Here is a 21,798-nt window from a genome sequence, read left to right as displayed (position 1 = left end):
ATAAAATTCAGAGGTCAGATTTTTGGTTTAAACTTCTTTCACATCGATCTATTTTCACGTAATGCTTTCCTACATTACCCACAATGTCATCTGTCTATTTGCTAATAGTTTAACTACAGTACAACTGATGTTGAGAGAGCAGTGCAGCAGGGCTTTAGTCCTTTTCTCTGGCCAGCTCTCGCATTTCCTCTGTCTACTGTAGCTGTCCACTTTGCACAAACTGATCAGAATCCAAAGCTTTACCTTTCGTACAAACACCACCCTCAACGCCGTTGTGTTTGTCAGTGCATAGATATAACAAATATTACATTTAGAGTAGATATTCTGGAAATTTCAGTCTAACAGTCTTTCCACTATTTCTACACTGGATTTTTAAAAAAATAAATATTAAGATAAATATTAACAAATTTTTTTTTAAGTGTTGAATCCAACTTTTGATTTCTCCATTTCTACATTGTATTTTTTTATTATTTTTATTGTTTTTATACGCAATATTAAATTGCATTATATATATTGCAATTATATATACAGTATATATAATTTAAGATAATAGCAAAACCTGACTTAGAGGTTATTTGATATGATTCTGAATATTTTCCCCTAATACATGCCAGTGTAACTGTGCTGGATAGTACAGCACTGAGATATCAGCAAAGTACAATGTTCCGAAAATTCTCACAGGAATAGAAAAAAACAGCACCAACTAACAAATTAGCAGGAAAATTGCTAATCATGTCACATGTCATGTATTAGTATAAACATATTTAATGTGGGATTTAGTTTTCTGTTTGTTATTGTCAGATTTTGCTCGATGGATTCTGTTGGATTCACATGGATTCTGTTATTCATCTGCAAATTGTTAATTACAAGTCCCATGGCACATGATGGCCTCAGCAAGAGTAAAATGACTTTTTTGTAAAAAAAAAAAAAAAAAAAAAGGGTTAAATTAAAGTTAATATTCATTTTTGAAAAAAGAGACATGTTATTGTATAAGACTTTATGTGATTAAATAATAGTATTTTATGACAGATGCAAGTGCGATGAAAAATATTAAACAGTAATTTACTAGTAGGAAAAACCACCTGCACTAATAAGACAAGTCTACAGCACACTCGTCATTCAGTGGTTTTGCTTTGGCAGTTTAGTAGCTTTATTCCTAACACTGTCGAATCCCCAGCAGTTTCCATATGTTGAAAGGATCTGCCATGTATTTATTTATTTATTTATTTATTTATTTATTTAATTTTATTTTATTTTATTTTATTTTATTTTATTTTATTTTATTTTATTTTATTTTATCCAAAGTACTTCAATGCGTCACATTCGGTACAACACTGGATAGTGGGTGGGATATTTGCTAATTTTTTGGGATAAAATGTGAACAATTTGACTGAATTTTATTTTATATAGTAAATTGTGTACATATTCTATGAAACTGTTAGCGAGCTTCTCAAAAGCGATGTTTTGGGGACCCCTGGTTTAGAGTCTAGGTCTCTCTTACTTTTGTTAAACAGGCCGTGACATTTAAAAAAAAGAAAAAGAAAAAAAGAACTGTTGCAATGTGTCATGTTGCTCTGACAATTCAGACGCTCGACACTTTTACATCCCAGCTAAACGAACGCCGACCATTCGGCACAGCACCAAGCCGAGCCTGGCTGAGGAGGAGCGGTAGCAGGAGGTAATTACTGAGGGAGAAAACCTTTCCTATCTGCTATCTTACAAAGCCAATTAACACACAACCCTCATACATCTCCCACCAAATGAAATTCCAGATCAGTCAGGAATATCGTTTAACAACAGTGTGATTAAGATTTTTACGCTGATAATGGTGTTACACGCTGGGTCTTTTAGTATGGTGAGGGTGATCATTTTTCTTTTTCCCATTGTTCTTTATTTCAAATTTACATCTTTTTCTCATGCAATTATCAGCTTCTTATACAATCCCTCTAATGCCAGCTTTTTACCATAATGAGGATCATCTCTCTTAGCGTCTCTCTGTCTCTCCCCTCTTTTTCTGTGTTTGTGCGTATGGTGAGAGGGAGAAAGAGAGAGGGAGAGAGAGAGAGAAGGAGGGAGAGAGGGAGATGGGGGGGGGCTTCAGTGTGTGTGGTCAGCAGAGAGAACGATTCTGTGTGTGTGGGGAGAGAGAGAAAGTTTGTGTGTTTGTAGAGAGAGAAAGAGAGATGTGTGTGTGTGTGTGTGTGTGTGTGTGTGTGTGTGTGTGTGTGTGTGGGTGTGGGTGTGGGTGTGTGTGTAAAAAGTGAGTTTGTTTGTGTGTGTAAACAGAGAGTATGATTCTGTGTGTGTGGAGAGAGAGAGTTTGTGTGTGTAGAGAGAGAAAGCAAGAGATTGTGTGTGTGTGTGTGTGTGTGTGTTTGTGTGTGTGTGTGTGTGTGTGTGTGTGTGTGTGTGTGTGGAGAGAACATTTGTGTGTGTAGAGAGAGAAAAGGAGAGATTGTGTGTGGACAGAGAGAATGATTCTGTGTGTGTGTGTGTGTGTGTGTGTGTGTGTGTGTGTGTGTGTGTGGAGGGAGAACATTTGTGTGTGTGTGTAGAGAGAGAAAAAGAGAGAGTGTGTGTTTGTGTTGTGTGGACAGAGAGGATGATCCTGTGTGTGTGTGCGTGTGTGTGTGTGTGTGTGTGTGTGTGTGTGTGTGTGTGTGTGTGTGTGTGTGTGTGTGTGTGTGTGTGTGTGTGTGTGTGGAGAGAGAGAGTTTGTCTGTGTGTGAGATTGTGTGTGTGTGTGTGTGTGTGTGGAGAGAGAGAGTTTGTGTGTGTGTGTGTGTGTGGAGAGAGAGAAAGAGAGAGATTGTGTGTGTTGACAGAGAAGATCTGTGTGTGTGTGGAGAGAGAGAGATTGTGTGTGTGTAGAGAGAGAAAGAGAGAGATTGTGCATGTGTGTGTATGTAGAAAGAGAGATATTCTGTGTGTGTGTGTGTATGTGTGTGTGTGTGTTTGTGTGTGTGTGTGTGTGTGTGTGTGTAGAAACGGAGAGAGACTGTTTGTGTGTGTGTGTGTGCGTGCGTGAGTATGTGTGCGTGCGTGCGTGTGTGTGTGTGTGTGTGTGTAAACCCAGTATTGTTTCTTTGCCTCTTATACCAGACTCACGATTGTGAAGCCTCTCATATCTGCCTCTGCATAATAAAACCACAATTGTGCTTTTCATTTGAATCAGATTATTCACAGTATGATAACTGCACCCGCCAATATCACACGTTTCAAAACATCACAGTGTCTGCCTATAATCTCTTTTCTGCATTATAATGCAATATCCTTTTGTTTCATATGATGCCACACTGTATAATCTCTTCTTTAAACCGATAATTGACTTTCCTAATATACTTCACTACGTACGCCACGACACACTTGGAACAAGTAGCAGTGCAGTGGATCTGCTTTGTCATGTTGCCTCATAGCTGTGGCAGTTAGCTAGCAGTATGCTATGGGACAACTCTGAACTGTATCTCTGTAAACATACTGCTAATGCACAAGTAATTCGCTTGAGGAAAATTAAAAGTAGTGATCAAGAAAATGACTCGAGTACGAGTAAAGGGCCAGAGACGCTTATCTGTCTCCAGTGTCTCAGACATTGATGCTTTACTGTATGTATACAATATGTATTTATTTACAATTTTTGCAGATAACGCTTTTGAATTGACATAAAGTGTTCTGGGTTTTTATTTATATATTTATTTATGTATTTATCTTTGTATCCCTGTCTTTATCATGGAATGGTAATTTTATTTATTTGTTTGTTTGTTTGTTTGTTTGTTTGTTTGTTTGTTTGTTTATGAAATCTAAAATCATTTATTCGTTTATTTATTTATTTACTGAGGATTTGTGTGTGTTTTTTTAAATGAAATATAGAATTATTTATTTGTTTATTTGTTCATTTATTTATTTATTGACTGTAGAATTTAGCTTTTTTAATCAAATATAAAAAGATTTATTTGTTTATGTATTCATTTATTTATTTGTTTTACTTTTTTGTAAAATACTGTATTTTATGATTTAAATATATTGAAAAAGTAGCATTATAAGTACCGTAACAAGAATACTCAAGTAGTGTCGGAAGAGTACAAGTAGTTTTTTTTAGAACATTAAGAAACTTACGTATGTAGTTGACATTGGCTGATCCTCATTATACCAAATTAGAACAACGAAACACAGTGTGATCTTTAACAACCCGAGCATGAAGGTTTTGCTGCTTTTGCTATGTTTTCTACCAGTTTAAGTGCAATCAGCAGAATCTCTGGTATTTATAGAAGTATTTATGACGCATTATGACGCACATTACATGCACGATATGTATGGAAAATATTCTCAGTTTGTATTGGTGCTGTGGAAATCAAACATAAACACGTGTCACAACCTGATACACATACACACAGTGCTACAAATGAACAGATACACAGACGATGCACGTTATATGAACATTATTCATACTAGGTACTTTGAGATAGTGTTCAAATAGTATGCATTGCTGTAAGTAATAAATCTTAGGTGATGATCTGCACAGCTGGAGTAAGTATAAACCTAGGACACTGGTGTGCTCGAGAACAGTATTTTAATAGGACTGAGCAGACATCTGATGATCTTTTCAGCAGTACCGATGAGTTGGAACAGTGGTAGATGCAAGAATGTCCTTAAAGAAGAATTGAGATACATTGAATCTGCATTTCAAATAACATGCCTTACACATCATGTACTTTACTGTTTCGTGTAGGATTTAAGACGGTAGTATTGACTCGAATGGAACACTAACTGCCATTAAAACTTCAATTGAAATTACTGACCAGAGGTTTAAGCCGTTTCCGAATGATTAGCAGAATAAATGTTAAATGTTGGAAAAGAATTCACACAGCATGTATGGGCTAAATTAAAAGATATTTTTACAATGTGTTGTTTACCGGCATGTCAGCCATCTTGAATTTTGTCTCATCCATCATTGTGCGCTTCTGGTAGCCCCACCATACTTCTACTTCTTACTTCTGTAAGAAAAGCTGTACGTTTTGAGTGCATGAAGTGTCCAACGTTCGTTTTTTTTTCGGATGAATAAGTGCTAATACTAATAATAATAATCTGGGTATTTGAAATGCACTTGTTTTTGTTGGAATTTACAATAAGTAACTCACTACTCACACTATTTATACTACAAAATGGCAGATAATAGTATGGACATACCTTGTCTTTCCTCGATTGCCTCAGCGAGAACATCCTCTGTTGTGCTTTCTTGGATCAGTATGCGATTTTCTCCTAGCACTTGAGGGTATGTGTAATAATGAAGCCCAGAAATCTGAAAGATTCAACAGTGCTTACAGCGGTGCTGTTAATAGATAGAGACGGGTGTGATGGTTGGCCTCTGTGGAAGTCGGTACACATCTCAACAGTTTTGAGAGTGTTCAGCTCCAGGTTATTGCTCGCACACCAGGCTGAGTGTCATGCTATTTCCCTGCGGTAGGCAGACTTGTCATTGTCCTTTATGAGACCTGCTACAGTTGTATCGTCTGCAAACTTGATGAGATCGACTGAGGGGTGAACAGGAATAGAGTCATTTGCACATCTCGAGCATGGTAAAGGAGAGAGTATGCACCAGTTCTGATTGATAATGGCTCTGACAGAATAGATCTAAAATGCACATCTCCTGTCTATCAGGAAGATTTTAGCGAGTAGAAGTATCTTGCCATGCAGTCATTCAACGATGATGGTATTGAAGGTGGAGCTGAAGTTCACAAAAAAAGATTCTACCATTGACATCAGTATTAATCAGATGATCCAGGATGTAGCGGAGGACCGTATTGACCTCATCTATCACTGTTAGGTTGGCCCTAAAGGCAAACTGCAGTGGATCTGGGTAGGAGCTTGCATTCCTTTTCAAAAATGATAATACCAGATGCTCACATGATTTCATGGTCACTGATGCCACGGCCACTTGCATGAATTTGAGACTTAAAAACTTAGAATAGCTAAATTATTTTAGCCAGGTTTCACCTCTAGTTATACAGATATTTTGCATGAAACGTCAGAAATTCACCCAAATATAGTGACGTCAAAAGGAAACTAATGTTTAAAAAGCTAGGATAACGTTGCAGAGGTTTTGTAAGGTACACTCTTTGGAAATTTAGAAGCTTATAGGATATTTAGATGATCATCTGGGGATTGACCAAAAATTTAACAAAGTATTCATCTTATTTATCATTTATTTATCATTTATTATTTCGTTCATTTATCTTTGTTAACTCTTTAGGGTCACAGTGGATCAGGAACCTATTGTGTGTGTGAGGTGGGAACACATCCTGGATGCTAAACCAGTTCATTGCAGACACACACACACACACACACACACACACACACACACACACACACACACACACACACACACGCACACGCACACGAGAACCATGATGAAAACCTAAATGGACACAAATAGTACATAGAAAGCCTTATTGTTGAATAAACCCTTGAATAAACAACTGAAGAAGGCTTTTCAAAAAACAGTATTGTTGTTGCATCACAGTTTGAGGATTTCGATCCTGATTACTATCTTTAAGTTCTAGGTTTCTTCACAGTAATTCGAGCTCTCCCAGCTCTCTAAGAGATTGTTGTTAATGACTGTGTATGTTTTAAGCTTCTGGATGATGAAGGTTCTAGACAACGGTTGCAGGAACTGTTGTAATATTGTTTAGAGACACATTTGTAAGTGGATTGTTTATAGCATCTTGTCATTTGGTAAAAGTATGCATTATGCCAATGTTTGTGATGGATTTTTGGATATTTGTAGTTTGAAAATCGATTGGAATGTAAAAAACCTAGCAGAAGTAAGCAGAAGAAAGGCATTCCTACAGATGTTGTAAATAGCTGGTGATTTAGCTTGGGCTTTGCCAATAGAAACCTTTAATGTCTCTTTGACTGCCTCGTAATTCTCAGCCAGTCAGAAAAGAAAGTGTTCACGTTGTTTTGAACAGCCTGTGCTGCCAGTCTTATTGCCTGTCTGAGCAATGGATATGTATAACACTGCTGATAGACTAGTTTAAGTTGTTCTAGTTTCAGCTCTAGTTTCAGGACTTTCACACATAAGGCTAATTAAGCGTATCCTTATTAAACGTCATGGTGTGTAGAATATCAATAAGAGTTGCTGATTAGTAGACAATGAAGTTTAACATCAAGTGATGTAGCTTCTATTCAGATCATTCATTTATTCATTTTCTACCGCTTATCCGAACTTCTCGGGTCACGGGGAGCCTGTGCCTATCTCAGGCATCATCGGGCATCAAGCCAGGATACACCCTGGAGTGCCAACCCAACGCAGGGCACACACACTCTCATTCACTCATGCAATCACACACTATGGACAATTTTCCAGAGATGCCAATCAACCTACCATGCATGTCTTTGGACCGGGGGAGGAAACCGGAGTACCCGGAGGAAACCCCCGAGGCACGGGGAGAACATGCAAACTCTACACACACAAGGCGGAGGCGGGAATCGAACCCCCAACCCTGGAGGTGTGAGGCAAACGTGCTAACCACTAAGCCACTGTGCCCCCCATATTCAGTTCAGTTCAGTTCAGTTTATTTGTATAGTGTTTAAAAACGAATATTTGCACAAAGCATATTTACAGAAATATATACATTTTAAATTGAAATTCAGAAGTGAAGAAAGTGAAATGGAATCACAGAGGGCTGGATTATAAGTTGATTCGACTGCACATAGTGGGACGTTAATATCACCCCTGTATTTATAAATTGGGAAATTTGTGCATAATTAACATGATTATCACAGCCAGGATCCCTTTAACTTCCTGTTCATGACAATCAGCTATCCATAGTGTAAACACAATATATTAGACTATTAGATGAAGTGTTTAATAAAAATTAAATATTCATCAAAATACCTAAGGAGCAAGCCAGAGATGTCAGCGGCAAGGAAAAAAACTCCCTATGATGAAAAGGAACTAGGCGTGGATAGTGTGTATTTAAATCGTATTCTTTTCTCTATAACTGTGTAAAATGTGTATATGATAAAAGCGCAAACAAATTAGTGCAAAGAGTGCAATTGTGTAGCCAGGAAATTTATCCTAGTTTGAAAATGCAGAGTATTTTGTTAAGTATGAAGTTATCAACTGTTGGAGACTTGAGTGCAAAGTCGTTTGTGGCAATTGTCGTCGTAAAGCCATCATGTTAAATCCGTCTACGTGGAGTGAATCAATACTCATTTTTAATACAGTTTTGGTTCTGATGGGAGAAATTTACATTTTTAATTTTATAATAAGATTCTTAGATGGAGCGACATTTCTAGAAGTTAGATAGACAGAAATTAATCATGAATCGATTTGTTAACAATTATTAACACGACGAGGATCCTTTTAACTTCCTGACAATCAGTCATCCACATAGTGTAAACACAATGTATTAGATGATGTGACTATTAGATGTGATTAATTGCTCCATTATTTATATCGCTTATTAATATCTGGTTGTTATTAAGTGTATGTCAGTTGAGTATCACGTCAATGCTACGTTGCAGTGCAATTGAGAGCAAAGAGAAAATTGTCAATCCACATTTTTACCTCATCGTAAGAGAAAAGTGCTCAGACTAAACACAACCTGTAGCAAGGGCTCAACACAAGGAAAACTCGCCAAACCTCAGAAACATGAACCGCATACGGACATTTTAATAATCTGTATGCGGCGGCAGCCAGAAATTCAACTTAAGCAGCTGTGTAAACCAAGTCTGAATACAGATAAGTTTCCCTGCTTAAATATTGATGCAACTTTCGAAACTTAAGTTTCTAACTTAGGTCGACGACTATGAATATAGCCCCGTGTGAATGTCTTTGAATGTGCAATTGCTGAGTAGGCTACTAATTACAATAAAATATCATTTGCTTTATTTCTTTAAAAATATATCCATAGAGATGTAGCGTACTTAACTAATGTAGATGTTGTATATAAAGTGAGGGGGTAAAATATCCAGAAAGGTTTGCTCTTTTGCTTTTGCTTATTTTCCGTTATACATAATGCCTTTTGGCTTCGGACTTCGAACAAAATAACATTGTCCCATAAGCATCTAATCAGGTAGTATGTTTAGAAATTCAAACTGATGTAGAAAAAAGTATTCACACATCACAATTGAACATTAGCACTTTGTAATTAGCTCTGTGATTAAGGTTTGATACATCTAGAAGTCAAGTCAAGGAGCTTTTATCGTCGTTTAAACCGTATATCGCTAACGCAGTACATAGTGAAAGAAGAAGTAATTCGATTTTTGCAGCATTGTTTTTCAGCTTTGGTTCATTCCTCTTGGAAACTTTTCTTGTTTCCAAAGGCTAAGAAATTTCCTCATATGGACTTCAATTTCAACCTCCTCCCTAAAAACATCTAGTCTTGAGTTCTTTTGTCTATATATCAGGGATGTTATCTTGTCCAGCTTCTACTTATATTCGGATTTTTGTCATCTGAGGTTAAATTCTCTGGTTATTCTACGTACATTCATAATTTTTGATGATGTGTAATGCCCCTGTACAGTATACAGTAAAGCAATAATGTCATGATGCACCCACCTTGCTAATGTCATGATGCACCCACCTTGCTTCTTAGGATTAAACATATATACAACCCTTATTTCTCCAAAAATAACATTCTTAATTACTGACAAATAATTCAATATTTTCCTTTTTTGTTCATTGAAAATTTAGATATTCCTGAATGCTCGTGTATATTTTAAACATGCATCTGAGTTTTTTCAGGAGTATTGAGTAAGGTCTAGTTTATTGATTATTGTTCCCTGTGTAACTGTTGTTCCTGCTACTTTCAGGTCATTCGGTAAGTCTTTATTGAATGACTCTACTGTAGCTTCTCATTCATCAGTCTTTATCTTTAGGCTGAGAACGGTGCACCTATACTAGGATGATATTTTCTGGTTCCATGAAACTTCCACCTGCATGTCCATCCGTCCGTATATCGATCCATCTGTCCATCCATCCATCCATCCATCCATCCATCCGTCCGTCAGTCCACTTACTTATCCTACTGGGTTGTGGAGGACCTCGAGCATATCACAGGAGAATCTGGGCACAAGGCAGGGTAGACTCTAAAGAGGATGCCAGTCTTGCAAGTCTATTACAGAGAAATCACATACACACACACACACACACACACACACACACACACACACACACACACACACACACTACAGACAATTTAACGATGCCATTCAAAGTAAATTTAGAAATGCCTACAATGCATGTCTTTTAACTGAAGAAGGAACACATAGAGGCATGGGGAGAACATGCAAACTCCACACACACACACACACACACACACACACACACACACACACACACACACACACGCACACACACGCACACACACACACATGGTGGTAGCAGGAATTGAAGCCCAACCCTAGAGATATGAGGCAAATGTGCTAACCAGAAGTATTTTAAGGTCTTTATGTAGCTTTTTCCATTCCAGTGTTATTTAATAATGTTCCCCCTGAGAACCTTAGAAAGTTGCTTTATCATCAGTATGATTCCAACAAGCAATAAGAGCAACAAGAAAACAAAACAAAACAAAGACGTATTTCTCCGCACTAAGGTCTTATAATTAGAAGGATTGCTTGTATAAGACTAATATATTATCTAAACAAACCAATCTGTATCTCTGTAATCTATTGATTTATAAAAATGAATAACAATACGATCACTGCCACTGAGAATGAAACAGCATAGAGGTTTTAACATAAAACATTACAGCTGATGATGACTCGAAAGCTGACATGATGCCTTTTTCCATGGTTTTTCGGTTTCTTGTCCATAAGCAGCCGATACTGATACTGCTGTAAGCCGGGAGTGATGGAGCTTAAGCTGACTTAACTCTCAAGAGGGCACTTGTACTGCCTGAGGGCAAAAAACCGAGGCTCAAGAACACCATGTGGTCCACCTGTGTATAATACATAGTATTATTATTGTAAAGGCTCAGTAAACCTCAGCATAGCTCTTATACAGTACACATCTCATAGCGTTCTAATTCTTATGGATATTTCAACAAAAGAAACAAAACTCCACAGGCAAAAAAACATTATTAACATCTTATTTCGATATTTGTAGCTCTGTATTTCTTATATGTTTTCGTAAACTTAATGAAGAGAAACTATCTATAGACTGCAGACATTAAATTTAGAAAGATTTTATCTTGGAAGTTTATCTTGGCCCACAGGATATACCCAACCCCCGCCCCATTTGTTTGTTTGTGTGCTTGTTTATTTATTTATTTATTTATTTATTTATTTATTTATTTGTTTGTTTGTTTGTTTGTTTGTTTGTTTGTTTGTTTGTTTGTTTGTTTGTTTAATTTGCCATGCTGGACCTGACCTTATCAATCCAGAGCTTCAATGCTGGAGCTTCAACTGAATGCTACTTCACATGTTCCAAGTCAATCTTCAAAGCTCTCAGTGCACAGAGGGGCCTCAGTAATCAGACCCATAAAATATAAAGCATTGCACAAAGCAGAATCCCTGGACACCCCATGATGAATTGCATTTGATTACAATGTCATAATGAATGCACTGTAAGGATTGTATTAGCACAGTGATTCGCTAATGCTTTCACAGCCATGCAGCCATTGCGGACGAAAGAGGAATAGGGAAAGCTGCGTTTGTTATGAGCTAATTTGTTTTGAGTAAAGCTTTATGGATCTGCCCAGATGCAGTGGGGGATACTGAGAGCTGTTATGAAAGAATATTGCTTCTGTTAGAAATGAAAGCTGGCAGCTGTCCAACTTGTTGGTCCACTACGGGTTGAGCTAGGACATGCTTATTCTTCACGTCTGACTTTGGATGCAGCTTTCCTTCATTTTAGCTCGGATTTGACAAAGAGATCTATGACAATTATTTGAGTCTACAGTATATACTGTACATTAGAAACTCAGTTTAGGAATTGAATTCTTTCCGAGGGTCTGTTTGTCATGCAATTTGTTACAGAAGAAAGTGGGATAATCAGTTCCAAACCCACAAAAGTATTCGTATAAAAATAATTATTTATAATTTTAAGTAAGGTTTTTTTTTTGTCCCTGTTACACCTGGAATACAATACCAATGACTCTCGTGACCCTTTCGCTGCATCTGCCAGCTTTACTTCATCCTCCTTCTTCTAAATGGTGCAAGATTGTAGATGCAGACCGGTTATACTGTAAAACCGTGAAAGGTTGGTCACATGTACACCATGTTCATTCTTCTCAATGATTTCTTTTTTTTCATTTCCAACATAACGGTCTCCTTCTTCGAAACTTTTATGCAATGTAGCACCGTATGAACACAAACACACCTGAACACTCTTCTAATGATACTGTGTGTACGATGCTGCCTTCACTCCGAAGGAGGCCGATTAGGTTACATACCGACCCGAGGTTCCTTTGTTTGACATATGAAAGCAAAAAAGAAAAATTGTCCTTGTTGAGCGTCATCCCTTCATGAGCAGTTCAAGTCCAAACATGATGTTTGTAATGCTAATTTTTGTTCGTCCTGCAAAACACGTTTCCTTGTCCACGTAAACCAGGTTACTTTTAAACTGAGGTTCTACTGTATAATCTTTTTATTTTTTATCGCATTCTGTGCTTTCACTTTTTTTTTTGAAAAACAAGAATTTGTGAGTTACTTTACAGCTGACAGAGTTTAAGATATTCCATATATTTGTTAAACATGGTAGTAGCAGGGGGACACGGTGGCTTAGTGGTTAGCACGTTCGCCTCACACCTTCAGGGTTGGGGGTTCGATTCCCGTCTCCGCCTTGTGTGTGTGGAGTTTGCATGTTCTCCCCGTGCCTCGGGGGGTACTCCAGTTTCCTCCCCCGGTCCAATGCATGGTAGGTTGATTGGCATCTCTGGAAAATTGTCCGTAGTGTGCGAGTGTGTGAGTGAATGAGAGTGTCCAGGGTGTATCCTGCATTGATGCCCGATGAAGCCTGAGATAGGCACAGGCTCCCCGTGACCCGAGAAGTCCGGATAAGTGGTAGAAAATGAATGAATGAATGAATGGTAGTAGCTTATTGAACTTGATTGATATGGAAAACAGAGCAAATGCTAGTACAGTATACTTTGTTTTATCTGGAGAATAAACATAGTTTGGAGTGTAAACTTACAATAAAAGGAAATAATTATGGTAAAAAAGAATTGTGCCGTGTTTAGCCATGTTTGCAAGCTACTACTATAGATCAAGTTCTTCCACTAGACATGGGACATATTTGAGAGCACTGGGCAAAAATGTAGTCCATGGTCCTAACCTAGTACATGGATAAATCATATTTTTTTCCTGTCTCCCCAGACGTGAGGAACTACAATTAAAATAAAAATATCTCCTTGAACCCTGAAATCTCTGAAACAGCAATCTTGATTTCACTTTTCATGCTCTCAAAACCGCTCAAGTCCTCAAGCCGCTGAATCAAATAAATTTATATTGCAACTAATTCAAATGCAAATAAGATATAAAATCAGCTGAGATAAACTGAGATAATCACTGATTAGTAACATAATCCTGACAGCTACACATCATGAGAAATTCTCAGCTTTAGTCTGGAACACTACAAGAGAACTGCTTCTTTTTCTCATCCACACACACACACACACACATACACACACACACACACACACACACACACACACACACACACACACACACACACACACACACACGCACACACTCGCTCAATCTATTTATTCTCCTATTCTTTTTGTAAGTTCACTGTATTTGTCTTTACCACACACTTCTTTTCAATAGTCTGCTAATGATTCTCCACTCTTTGCTACTCCGAATGACCTCTGCTCTGCACAACATTTACTTTTTTTTTTTTTTTTATCCCCACGACCTTTGTTTGAAGCGAGGTAGCACTCAGGGTGCCTCCTTTCATCTTAATGCCATTTCCTTTTCCAGCAGTGCTCCATGTTCTTCTTGTATTTTGTCGTCCCACTGCTGCCCAGATCTCAGTTCAAATCATGGTGGTGTTATTAGTGTATCAGTTACATTATTGTATATAAAACATGATGAAAATAACAGCACAACACACAACACCACCAACATCAACACCAACACAACAACCACAACTATCATTAACACCACTCATAACACCATCACTAGCAAAAACATCTCCACCACCAACACCAACACAACAACCATCACTATCATCATGACCACTAACAAAAAGAACACCAACACCCCAACCACAATCATTTTCAACACCAAGAACATCACCGCAACCACCACCAACAACAACACCACTAACACTGCAACCACCACCAACACCACTAACAACACCGCAACCACCATGATTATCAACACCACTAACAACAAGAGCAAAAACACCACGACCACTATTATCAACAACACCAACACCCCTAACAACAAGAGCAAAAATACCACAACCACTATTATCAACAACACCAACACCCCTAACAACACCACCACAACCAACACCATCAATAACACCACTAACAGCACAACTACTAACAAAAACACCAACACTACTAACATCACCACCACTAACAAAAACAACACCACTAATATAAGCAACACCAACACCACTAACACCACCACAGCCACCACCATCAGCATTAACACCACTAACAAAACCACAACACCAAAATCTTTCATTTCTTTTCACTTGCTAAACTTTGTTTTGTTTTTCAATTATAATCTCTTGGCATAATTTTACAGATATTCTCTGGAGATTTGAATTTTCTCTATTAAGAATAAAGTACATGTCTTTCCCAGTCTCTCAATCCTAGTCCCATTTCTTATAGCGTGACCATATGCTTCACCAAGCAAGTCTTTTTTTGTATCTTCTATCCGTTTACCTGCCTGTTCCAAGCATATATTTCCGCTCAACCATCAATTGCTTTTGACAGACCATCACTATTCCTTTCCCTCTATGTGGTACAGTATCTCTCCATTTCTCTGTCTCTGTCTTTCATGCTTGTAGCGTACTGAGCTTCACTGACTTGGCAGTTTCACACGGACCATTCTAAGATAAATTAACGTGACGAGTATCAATATTAACTAAACTCTGTGTGTCTTTAGATGAATACTTTATCTTGTTTAGCATGTCAACCAAAACAACAGTACAGACTATGGCATGCTAGAGTTAGGTAGCATTGGCTGTCAATCGTCCAAAGATACACTCTGTTATGTTAGAGGTGAATTCAGAGCATATGTGATGATAATACAATTTAGACTTTCACATGGTTTCTAATTGTGTCCACTATTAAAGTAAGCACTTTAGAAAGAATATAAATTCTTTTTTTTTATTATTATATTTTTAAATAATTGCTAAATATCCGATATTGAAAACCTCCATCTCTAGTAATTCAAAGGCATGAACTACATATAGGTGATGGTCTATCTGTAGCATTTAATGAAGCATTTCTTCACGGATTTTGTGATTTTGCAGTCACAGAAATGAACAAAAGAAATGAGCAAACTCCACGATATTTAGAGGAACTTTTCAGTGACGACAGATTTTCCACAGATTTTAAACAAGACCTGAATCATCACAGCACACATGCAGCCAACACCCTCTTTTTTACATTTACAGCATTTGGCAGATGCCCTTATCCAGAGCGACGTACATAAGTGCTTAAATCTCTAACATTGAATACATTAATGCTGCTCACTAGGTTACAAACTTAAGATACCATGAGTTTAAAACATTTGTTCAAAGTTACAATGAAAAAGTTTCAAAGTTTTGTTTTTTTTGTTTGTTTAAGATAAGGAAAGAAGTGCTAGTTGAAGTGTTTCCTGAATAAGTAGGTCTTCAACCGCCGCTTGAAAATAGCCAGTGACTCAGCTGTCCGGACCTCTAGGGGAAGTTCATTCCACCACCTTGGTGCCAGAACAGAGAAAATTCTTGTAGTATACTTGCCTCTTACCCTGAGAGATGGTGAAACCAGTTGAGCAGTGCTGGTAGATCGGAGGTTACGGGGTGCAGTGCGAGGAATGATGAGGGCTTTGAGGTAAGAGGGAGCTGGTCCATTTTTGGCTTTGTAGGCCAGCATCAGTGTTTTGAATCGGATGCGTGCAGCTACCCTCTTCAATAAGAGAGAACATGAGTACCGCTATCCTAAATATTAAACTGATTAACACGTTAACCCTTAAAATGATCTGAGAAATCTTCAGGCATCACATTAGCCAGTTATGGGGAAGACTAAGCTCTTTTTTTTTTTTTTTTTTTTTTTACTTTTTATATATTCATTTATGTTTTGTGTTGATCTATGGCACCCTCTTCAACTTGCAATTATAATCTTTATAGTATCAGCTGATCATATTCAAAGTAAATTTCTCTAATAGTTGTAAACACGTGTGTAAATATTTTCAAAATGGTACAATTAAATATTTTTTTCAATGCTGAGTGTTTTTTTTTCTGCTTATTTATTTATTTATTTGTTTATTTATTTATTTATTTATTCATCATGTATCTCACCATCATGGGTTTAATTCGAGAAGGCTTCTAGCATGTCAGGCTCTGACTGTTCCAATTCCTAATCAGTAGTTTCTGACAGTATTGTAATTTGGGCAGCATCTTCATGCCATTGTCCCTGTGGTGTATTTACTCTGCCAGATAATTTGGTTTACTTTGAATTGACTTGTTTTAGGCTGCTGGACCTCTCTCTCTCTCTCTCTCTCTCTCTCTCTCTCTCTCTCTCTCTCTCTCTCTCTCTCTCTCTCTCTCTCTCTCTCTCTCTCGCTCTCTTTCTCTCTGTCTCGCTCTCTCTCTTTGTCTTGTCTTCCCTCCTTCCTGCCAGGGAAATGTTTGTTAATTGCCAACAGGTCGCGCGCTACCATGGCCTTTTCACTGTGTTAGACCGTCTTTGGCAGTTCAGTGTGAAAAGGACACTGCATTTATTGCTTTCAATGAGTCAGCGAGTTTGGTTTCACGCACACTGCTCAGGAGATGCCAAACAAAGCCACATCAGATGTTTGTGCTCAACCAACTGCAGGATGAACCCGGGGATGTTCTTTTTGTGGGGACTCCTCTTAAGAAGAAGAGCTCTCATCAGCTAACATCACAGAGACAAGTAAATTGTCCTAGAAGTTCTTAGGCATGTAGTGCAAACAAAGGTGTTTATTTAGGATTATACTTGTTTACCAACCTCGTTCTTACTGATACTACAACTGAAGGCATAAACCTAGAACATACTGACACTGAGCAACACACAGTGGACCTGTTATTGTGCCGTTAATTACAATGAATACATGCCAGTGTGGTGTGTGTTATTTTATATAAAAGCAATTCTCCATATACCATGGCGATTTAACAAAAATTAAATTTTTTTTTTATTAATGGGCAATACTTTATACTTTTTAGATTTATGTTTATAGTTTTAAATGGTATTTTTCATCATGGAATGTCTGTGAGACTGGTTATTTCCTTTTATCACTTGTTATAGGAGCGATAAACAGTCCCTTCTCCAGCATCGATTTTTCTCTCTTTTGGAGATAATAAGATAGATCATGCTTCTTATTTTACTCAGAAACTGTACAATTCATTTGTCCTTAAGACCTTCCCATGCTGGTAGTCCATGACAAAATGATACAATTTCACATATGTATATATAGCACAATAATAAGAACAACAATAAGAGATATTATAAGGAACAGTAGAGGTACAGCAGTAGGGGTGCATGGTGGCTTAGTGGTTAGCACGTTTGCCTCACACCTCCAGGGTTGGGGGTTTGATTCCCACCTCCGCCTTGTGTGTGAGGAGTTTGCATGTTCTCCCCGTGCCTCGGGGGTTTCCTCTGGGTACTCCGGTTTCCTCCCCCGGTCCAAAGACATGCATGGTAGGTTGATTGGCATCTCTGGAAAATTGTCCGTAGTGTGTGATTGTGTGAGTGAATGAGAGTGTGTGTGTGTGTGTGTGTGCCTTGTGATGGGTTGGCACTCCGTCCACGCCTGACATAGGCACAGGCTCCCCTTGACCCGAGGTAGTTCGGATAAAGAGATAGAAAATGAATGAATGAATGAATTAATGAATGAATGAAAGAAAGAAAGGTACAGCAGTTTATTGGTTTGTCTTGCACCTCTGGAAGGGTTGGAGGTTTGATTCCTGCCTCCTCCCTGAGTGTGGGGTTCCCATGTTCTTCTTGTGCATAGGGGGTTTTCTCTAGGTACTCTGGTTTTCTCCTCCAGTCTAAAGACCTGTGATTTAGGTGTGTCATAATTGTGTGTAGTCTGTAAATGGGTGTGATTGTACCCCGTAATGGGTTTGAACCCTGACTTGTCCCCTTTCTTTAGCTATTTAATTCATATTCACTAGCAAGGCAGCTGATGATGATGGACACTTCACACCATTCTAAATATCTAATAATCTGATGTGGGTGCCAAAGATGAAACCTTAAATTGATTTTTTTATTTTATCTTTGAAATACAGGGGGCTTAATCCTGCTAGCACATTTATCTCAGCCACTCCTGCACTCGAGCGTTTCTAACAAACCTTCACTGTGGGTCAAAATAGCACCAGCTCTTATATAATGTCGCTCTGTTGGAGGGGTTGTAAAAAACATCACATTACAGAGTTCACTGAACAACTTTGCCACACACTTTTGTATCAAATAGTCTCATGCTAGAAACATATTGTCTGCTCCTAGCAAAACAATCAATAGCAAAGGATTAGCTAGTGACTGAATAGGTTTAGCTGTATTTCTGTTGACTGACGGGTTACGGTAGAATAGAAAAACTCATGATAAGACCTCTGGAGGTGTGCTGTGGTATCTGGCACGAAGAAGTTAACAGCAAATCCTAAAAGTCTTTAATTTTAGAAGTGAGGCCTCCATGGATCAGACTTGTTTGTCCAGCACATCCAACAGCTACTCAATCAGACTGAGATCTGGGGAATTTCAAGGCAACACCTTGAAATCTGTTATGTTCCTCAAATCATTCCTGAACCATTTTTTTGCAATGTGATAGACGACACTGCTATTAGGTAATACTGTTGTCCTGCATGGGTGAATTTGGTCTACAACAGTGTTTAGATAGGTGGTGTGTGTCAAAGTAACATACCACCATGAATGCCAGGGTGTTTCAGCAGATTATTTGTGCTTCAGTAGCTCTTTTATGGAATTGGATTAGACAAACTAACCTTTACGCCCCATGTGCATTCGGGAGACTTGGGCGCTAAAAACCCTGCCACTGGTTCATTACTTCCTATTCTTTGGAACACTTTTGGTAGGTACTAACCACTGGATACCCCTTACTGCCTTATATGGGTTGGCAGGTGCCATTGTGGTGACAATGGCGTCATTCTATATGTGTCAACAGGGTTGTGGACAAGTGCCAAGTGACACAACTGTAATCGATAGATTTTGATGTTATGATAGGAGTAAAGCCTTAATGTTCTGAATTGTATTTGTAATGGAAAAAAAAGAATGCAATGTGTTATTAGTTCTATTTAGTTATTATATGGCAGTAGGACTCTATTAATAGTGGCATATTTGACATAAAAAAGTCCACATCTACAAAACCAGGTTGGAAGAAATGGGGCAGAACTTTTAAAGCTGGTCAGGTTAACACCATTGTGCCGTTCATTTGCTTTAAGAGGGGGTCTCGACAGGTTGTAGTTTAAATGAAATTTTAAGATCAAATTGGGTTAGAAAGTCCCATGGAACAGATTTAAAATGTCACACCTTCTGTTGCACCGCTCTACCAGTGTCAGCACAGAGATGTTCGTTTCTAACACTGAAAATGGCAAGTGAGTGAGATTGGGTACAAATGATAAAACCTACTAGAGTTATAGCAGCAAATTATACTTTGCACCTTCATTAAAATAGATCCCATGGTGTACACATATTGTTTTCCTTTTAAGTCAAGAAAGTCTCCCAGTCTTTTACAAAATCTCAGATTGTAGTTCCTTGAATTTCGGCCTTGTTTCCAATTGCCACAAACTCATTCAGAGGAAATGTTCTGTGTGAAGCAGTAGATGGACACAAATGAGAATGTAAGGGTGATTTTATTGGAGCACATACAAATGAAGAAAGAAAAGCTTGAGGAAAGATTCAAGGCTCATTTTCACCACTTGCCCTAACCTTCACCATTCCTACCATTTTTTATGAGATTGCTCATATCTGGCAACTCGTGTTAAGAGAAAATGAAAAGATCACTTAATGGTTTCCAGTCATATTTTTTCCCCTCTGGAGAGAGTACATTATTAGTATTATTGGGTGAAGACCACAAGGTGACATGCTGGTAATGGGAACTGTGATTTTCTCTAGTCACATCAGAGTTCTCTCTGCAGCCTTTTCTGTAATTGGCCATAAAGACCCTAATATGGGTTTGAGTGGGTTTTAAGTGATTTGGTGAGACTTTAGAGGCTTATAATTGAGTAGTGGTGTTGACCCATGTCATGGCCAGTAAGATTCTTCATCAGACAAATTGAGAAGACATGTGGCTGCGTACAAATGTGAGCGAAAAGAGGCTGAGTAATGTCTACTCGTCTTTGTGTCCAAAAAATACACTTGTCCATTAGCACAGCGTGAGCTGCCTGCCATTTTGACAATGACATACTTCATGTTCATATTAATAGAAATATTAGGACTGATAATTTAGAATTGTTTCCTGTAATAATAGCACTTGTGGCATGGTACGATGGCTTAATGGTTAGCATGTTTGCCTTGCACTTCGAGGGTTAGGGGTTTGATTCCATGTTTGTACTGTACTATCAAAACTTCCTGTGTTTTGGGGGTTTCCTCTGGGTTTTCTCTGGGTACTCCAGTTTCCTCCCAAATCCACTGACATTGTTGACTGGCATCTCAGCCAATATACAGTAGCAGTACTAGTGGAAGTTGTAATAGTATTTAAATTTGAGTGTACTGGCTGCTAATATAGAAACTCTCAAGCTTAACAAATAATATTGAACCCTTAGTATTGGCAGTTACATGTCTAATAAAATGTTTTAAATGGAAGCAGAGAGATTTAGTTGCAAATTAAAACTCTTATTAAGAACATGTCTATGCTACTGATCAGTGCAGAAGAATAAAGGTCTTTAAGAGTTTTAACCATGATCTTTAAAGTTTTTACAAAACTGGAAAAATAATATTAGATTTTTAGATATACTGTTTTTGCCTTGACAAATCTACGCACTAACAAATTAGTTTATCCCAGAATCATGACATGTTTAATTAGGCATTCAGAAATCAACAGGGTGAAATACAGTACCTTGCAAAAAAAAAAAAAAGGACACTGATGTATGCAGTAGTTACTTACAGCCAGACAGTCTGAAGTAAACAGAAGGCAAGAACAGCAGGGGGAACAATCCGCTAAAACAGATGTTAGTGAAACAAGAAGCAATCTATTAAGTCTATTGTTTGCATGAGGATCAAAGCCAGGAAGGATATGTACACAGTGCACAGGTGAATCTACAGGAGACTGAATCAATAAGCATTGTTACCTATTTTGCGGCTTCTGTTGTTAATGCCTTGTGAGCCATAATTTGGAACATATGTATCTTTTATATTGAAACAAAATAATGCTGGACTCGCTGGAATAGTGAGAAAAAGACTATACACAATGTTCTGGTAGATTTTGTGATTCTGATGTGTTTTAATTTTTTATAAATACAAGTAAAAATAATGTCTTGTAAAATGAATGGTCAGCTTGATCCCAGTGGCATGGTTGTTGGTGCCATATTGTGGGATATTATGTCTCTAAAGTTTAAAATAAATGTACAAATATTTGGAAAAAATAAAAAAAACACCAAGTTCTGTGGGTGGAAACACGACGTTGATGATGAGATCGGAGAAGCATTATCAGACTGGT

The 21,798-nt window shown here is 37.9% G+C and overlaps 1 protein-coding gene across 8 annotated transcripts in view; it reads left to right on the top strand.

The window, feature by feature from the left end:
* The window catches only part of adgrb2 (adhesion G protein-coupled receptor B2), a 371,126-nt gene that overhangs the window by 235,996 nt on the left and 113,332 nt on the right, over nucleotides 1-21,798 (top strand). The gene's annotated exons all lie outside the window — the stretch shown is intronic.

This window comes from Tachysurus fulvidraco, chromosome 7 (assembly GCF_022655615.1).
Source record: "Tachysurus fulvidraco isolate hzauxx_2018 chromosome 7, HZAU_PFXX_2.0, whole genome shotgun sequence".
Lineage (NCBI taxonomy): Eukaryota > Metazoa > Chordata > Actinopteri > Siluriformes > Bagridae > Tachysurus > Tachysurus fulvidraco.
This window is presented reverse-complemented; position numbering and strand designations above follow the sequence as displayed.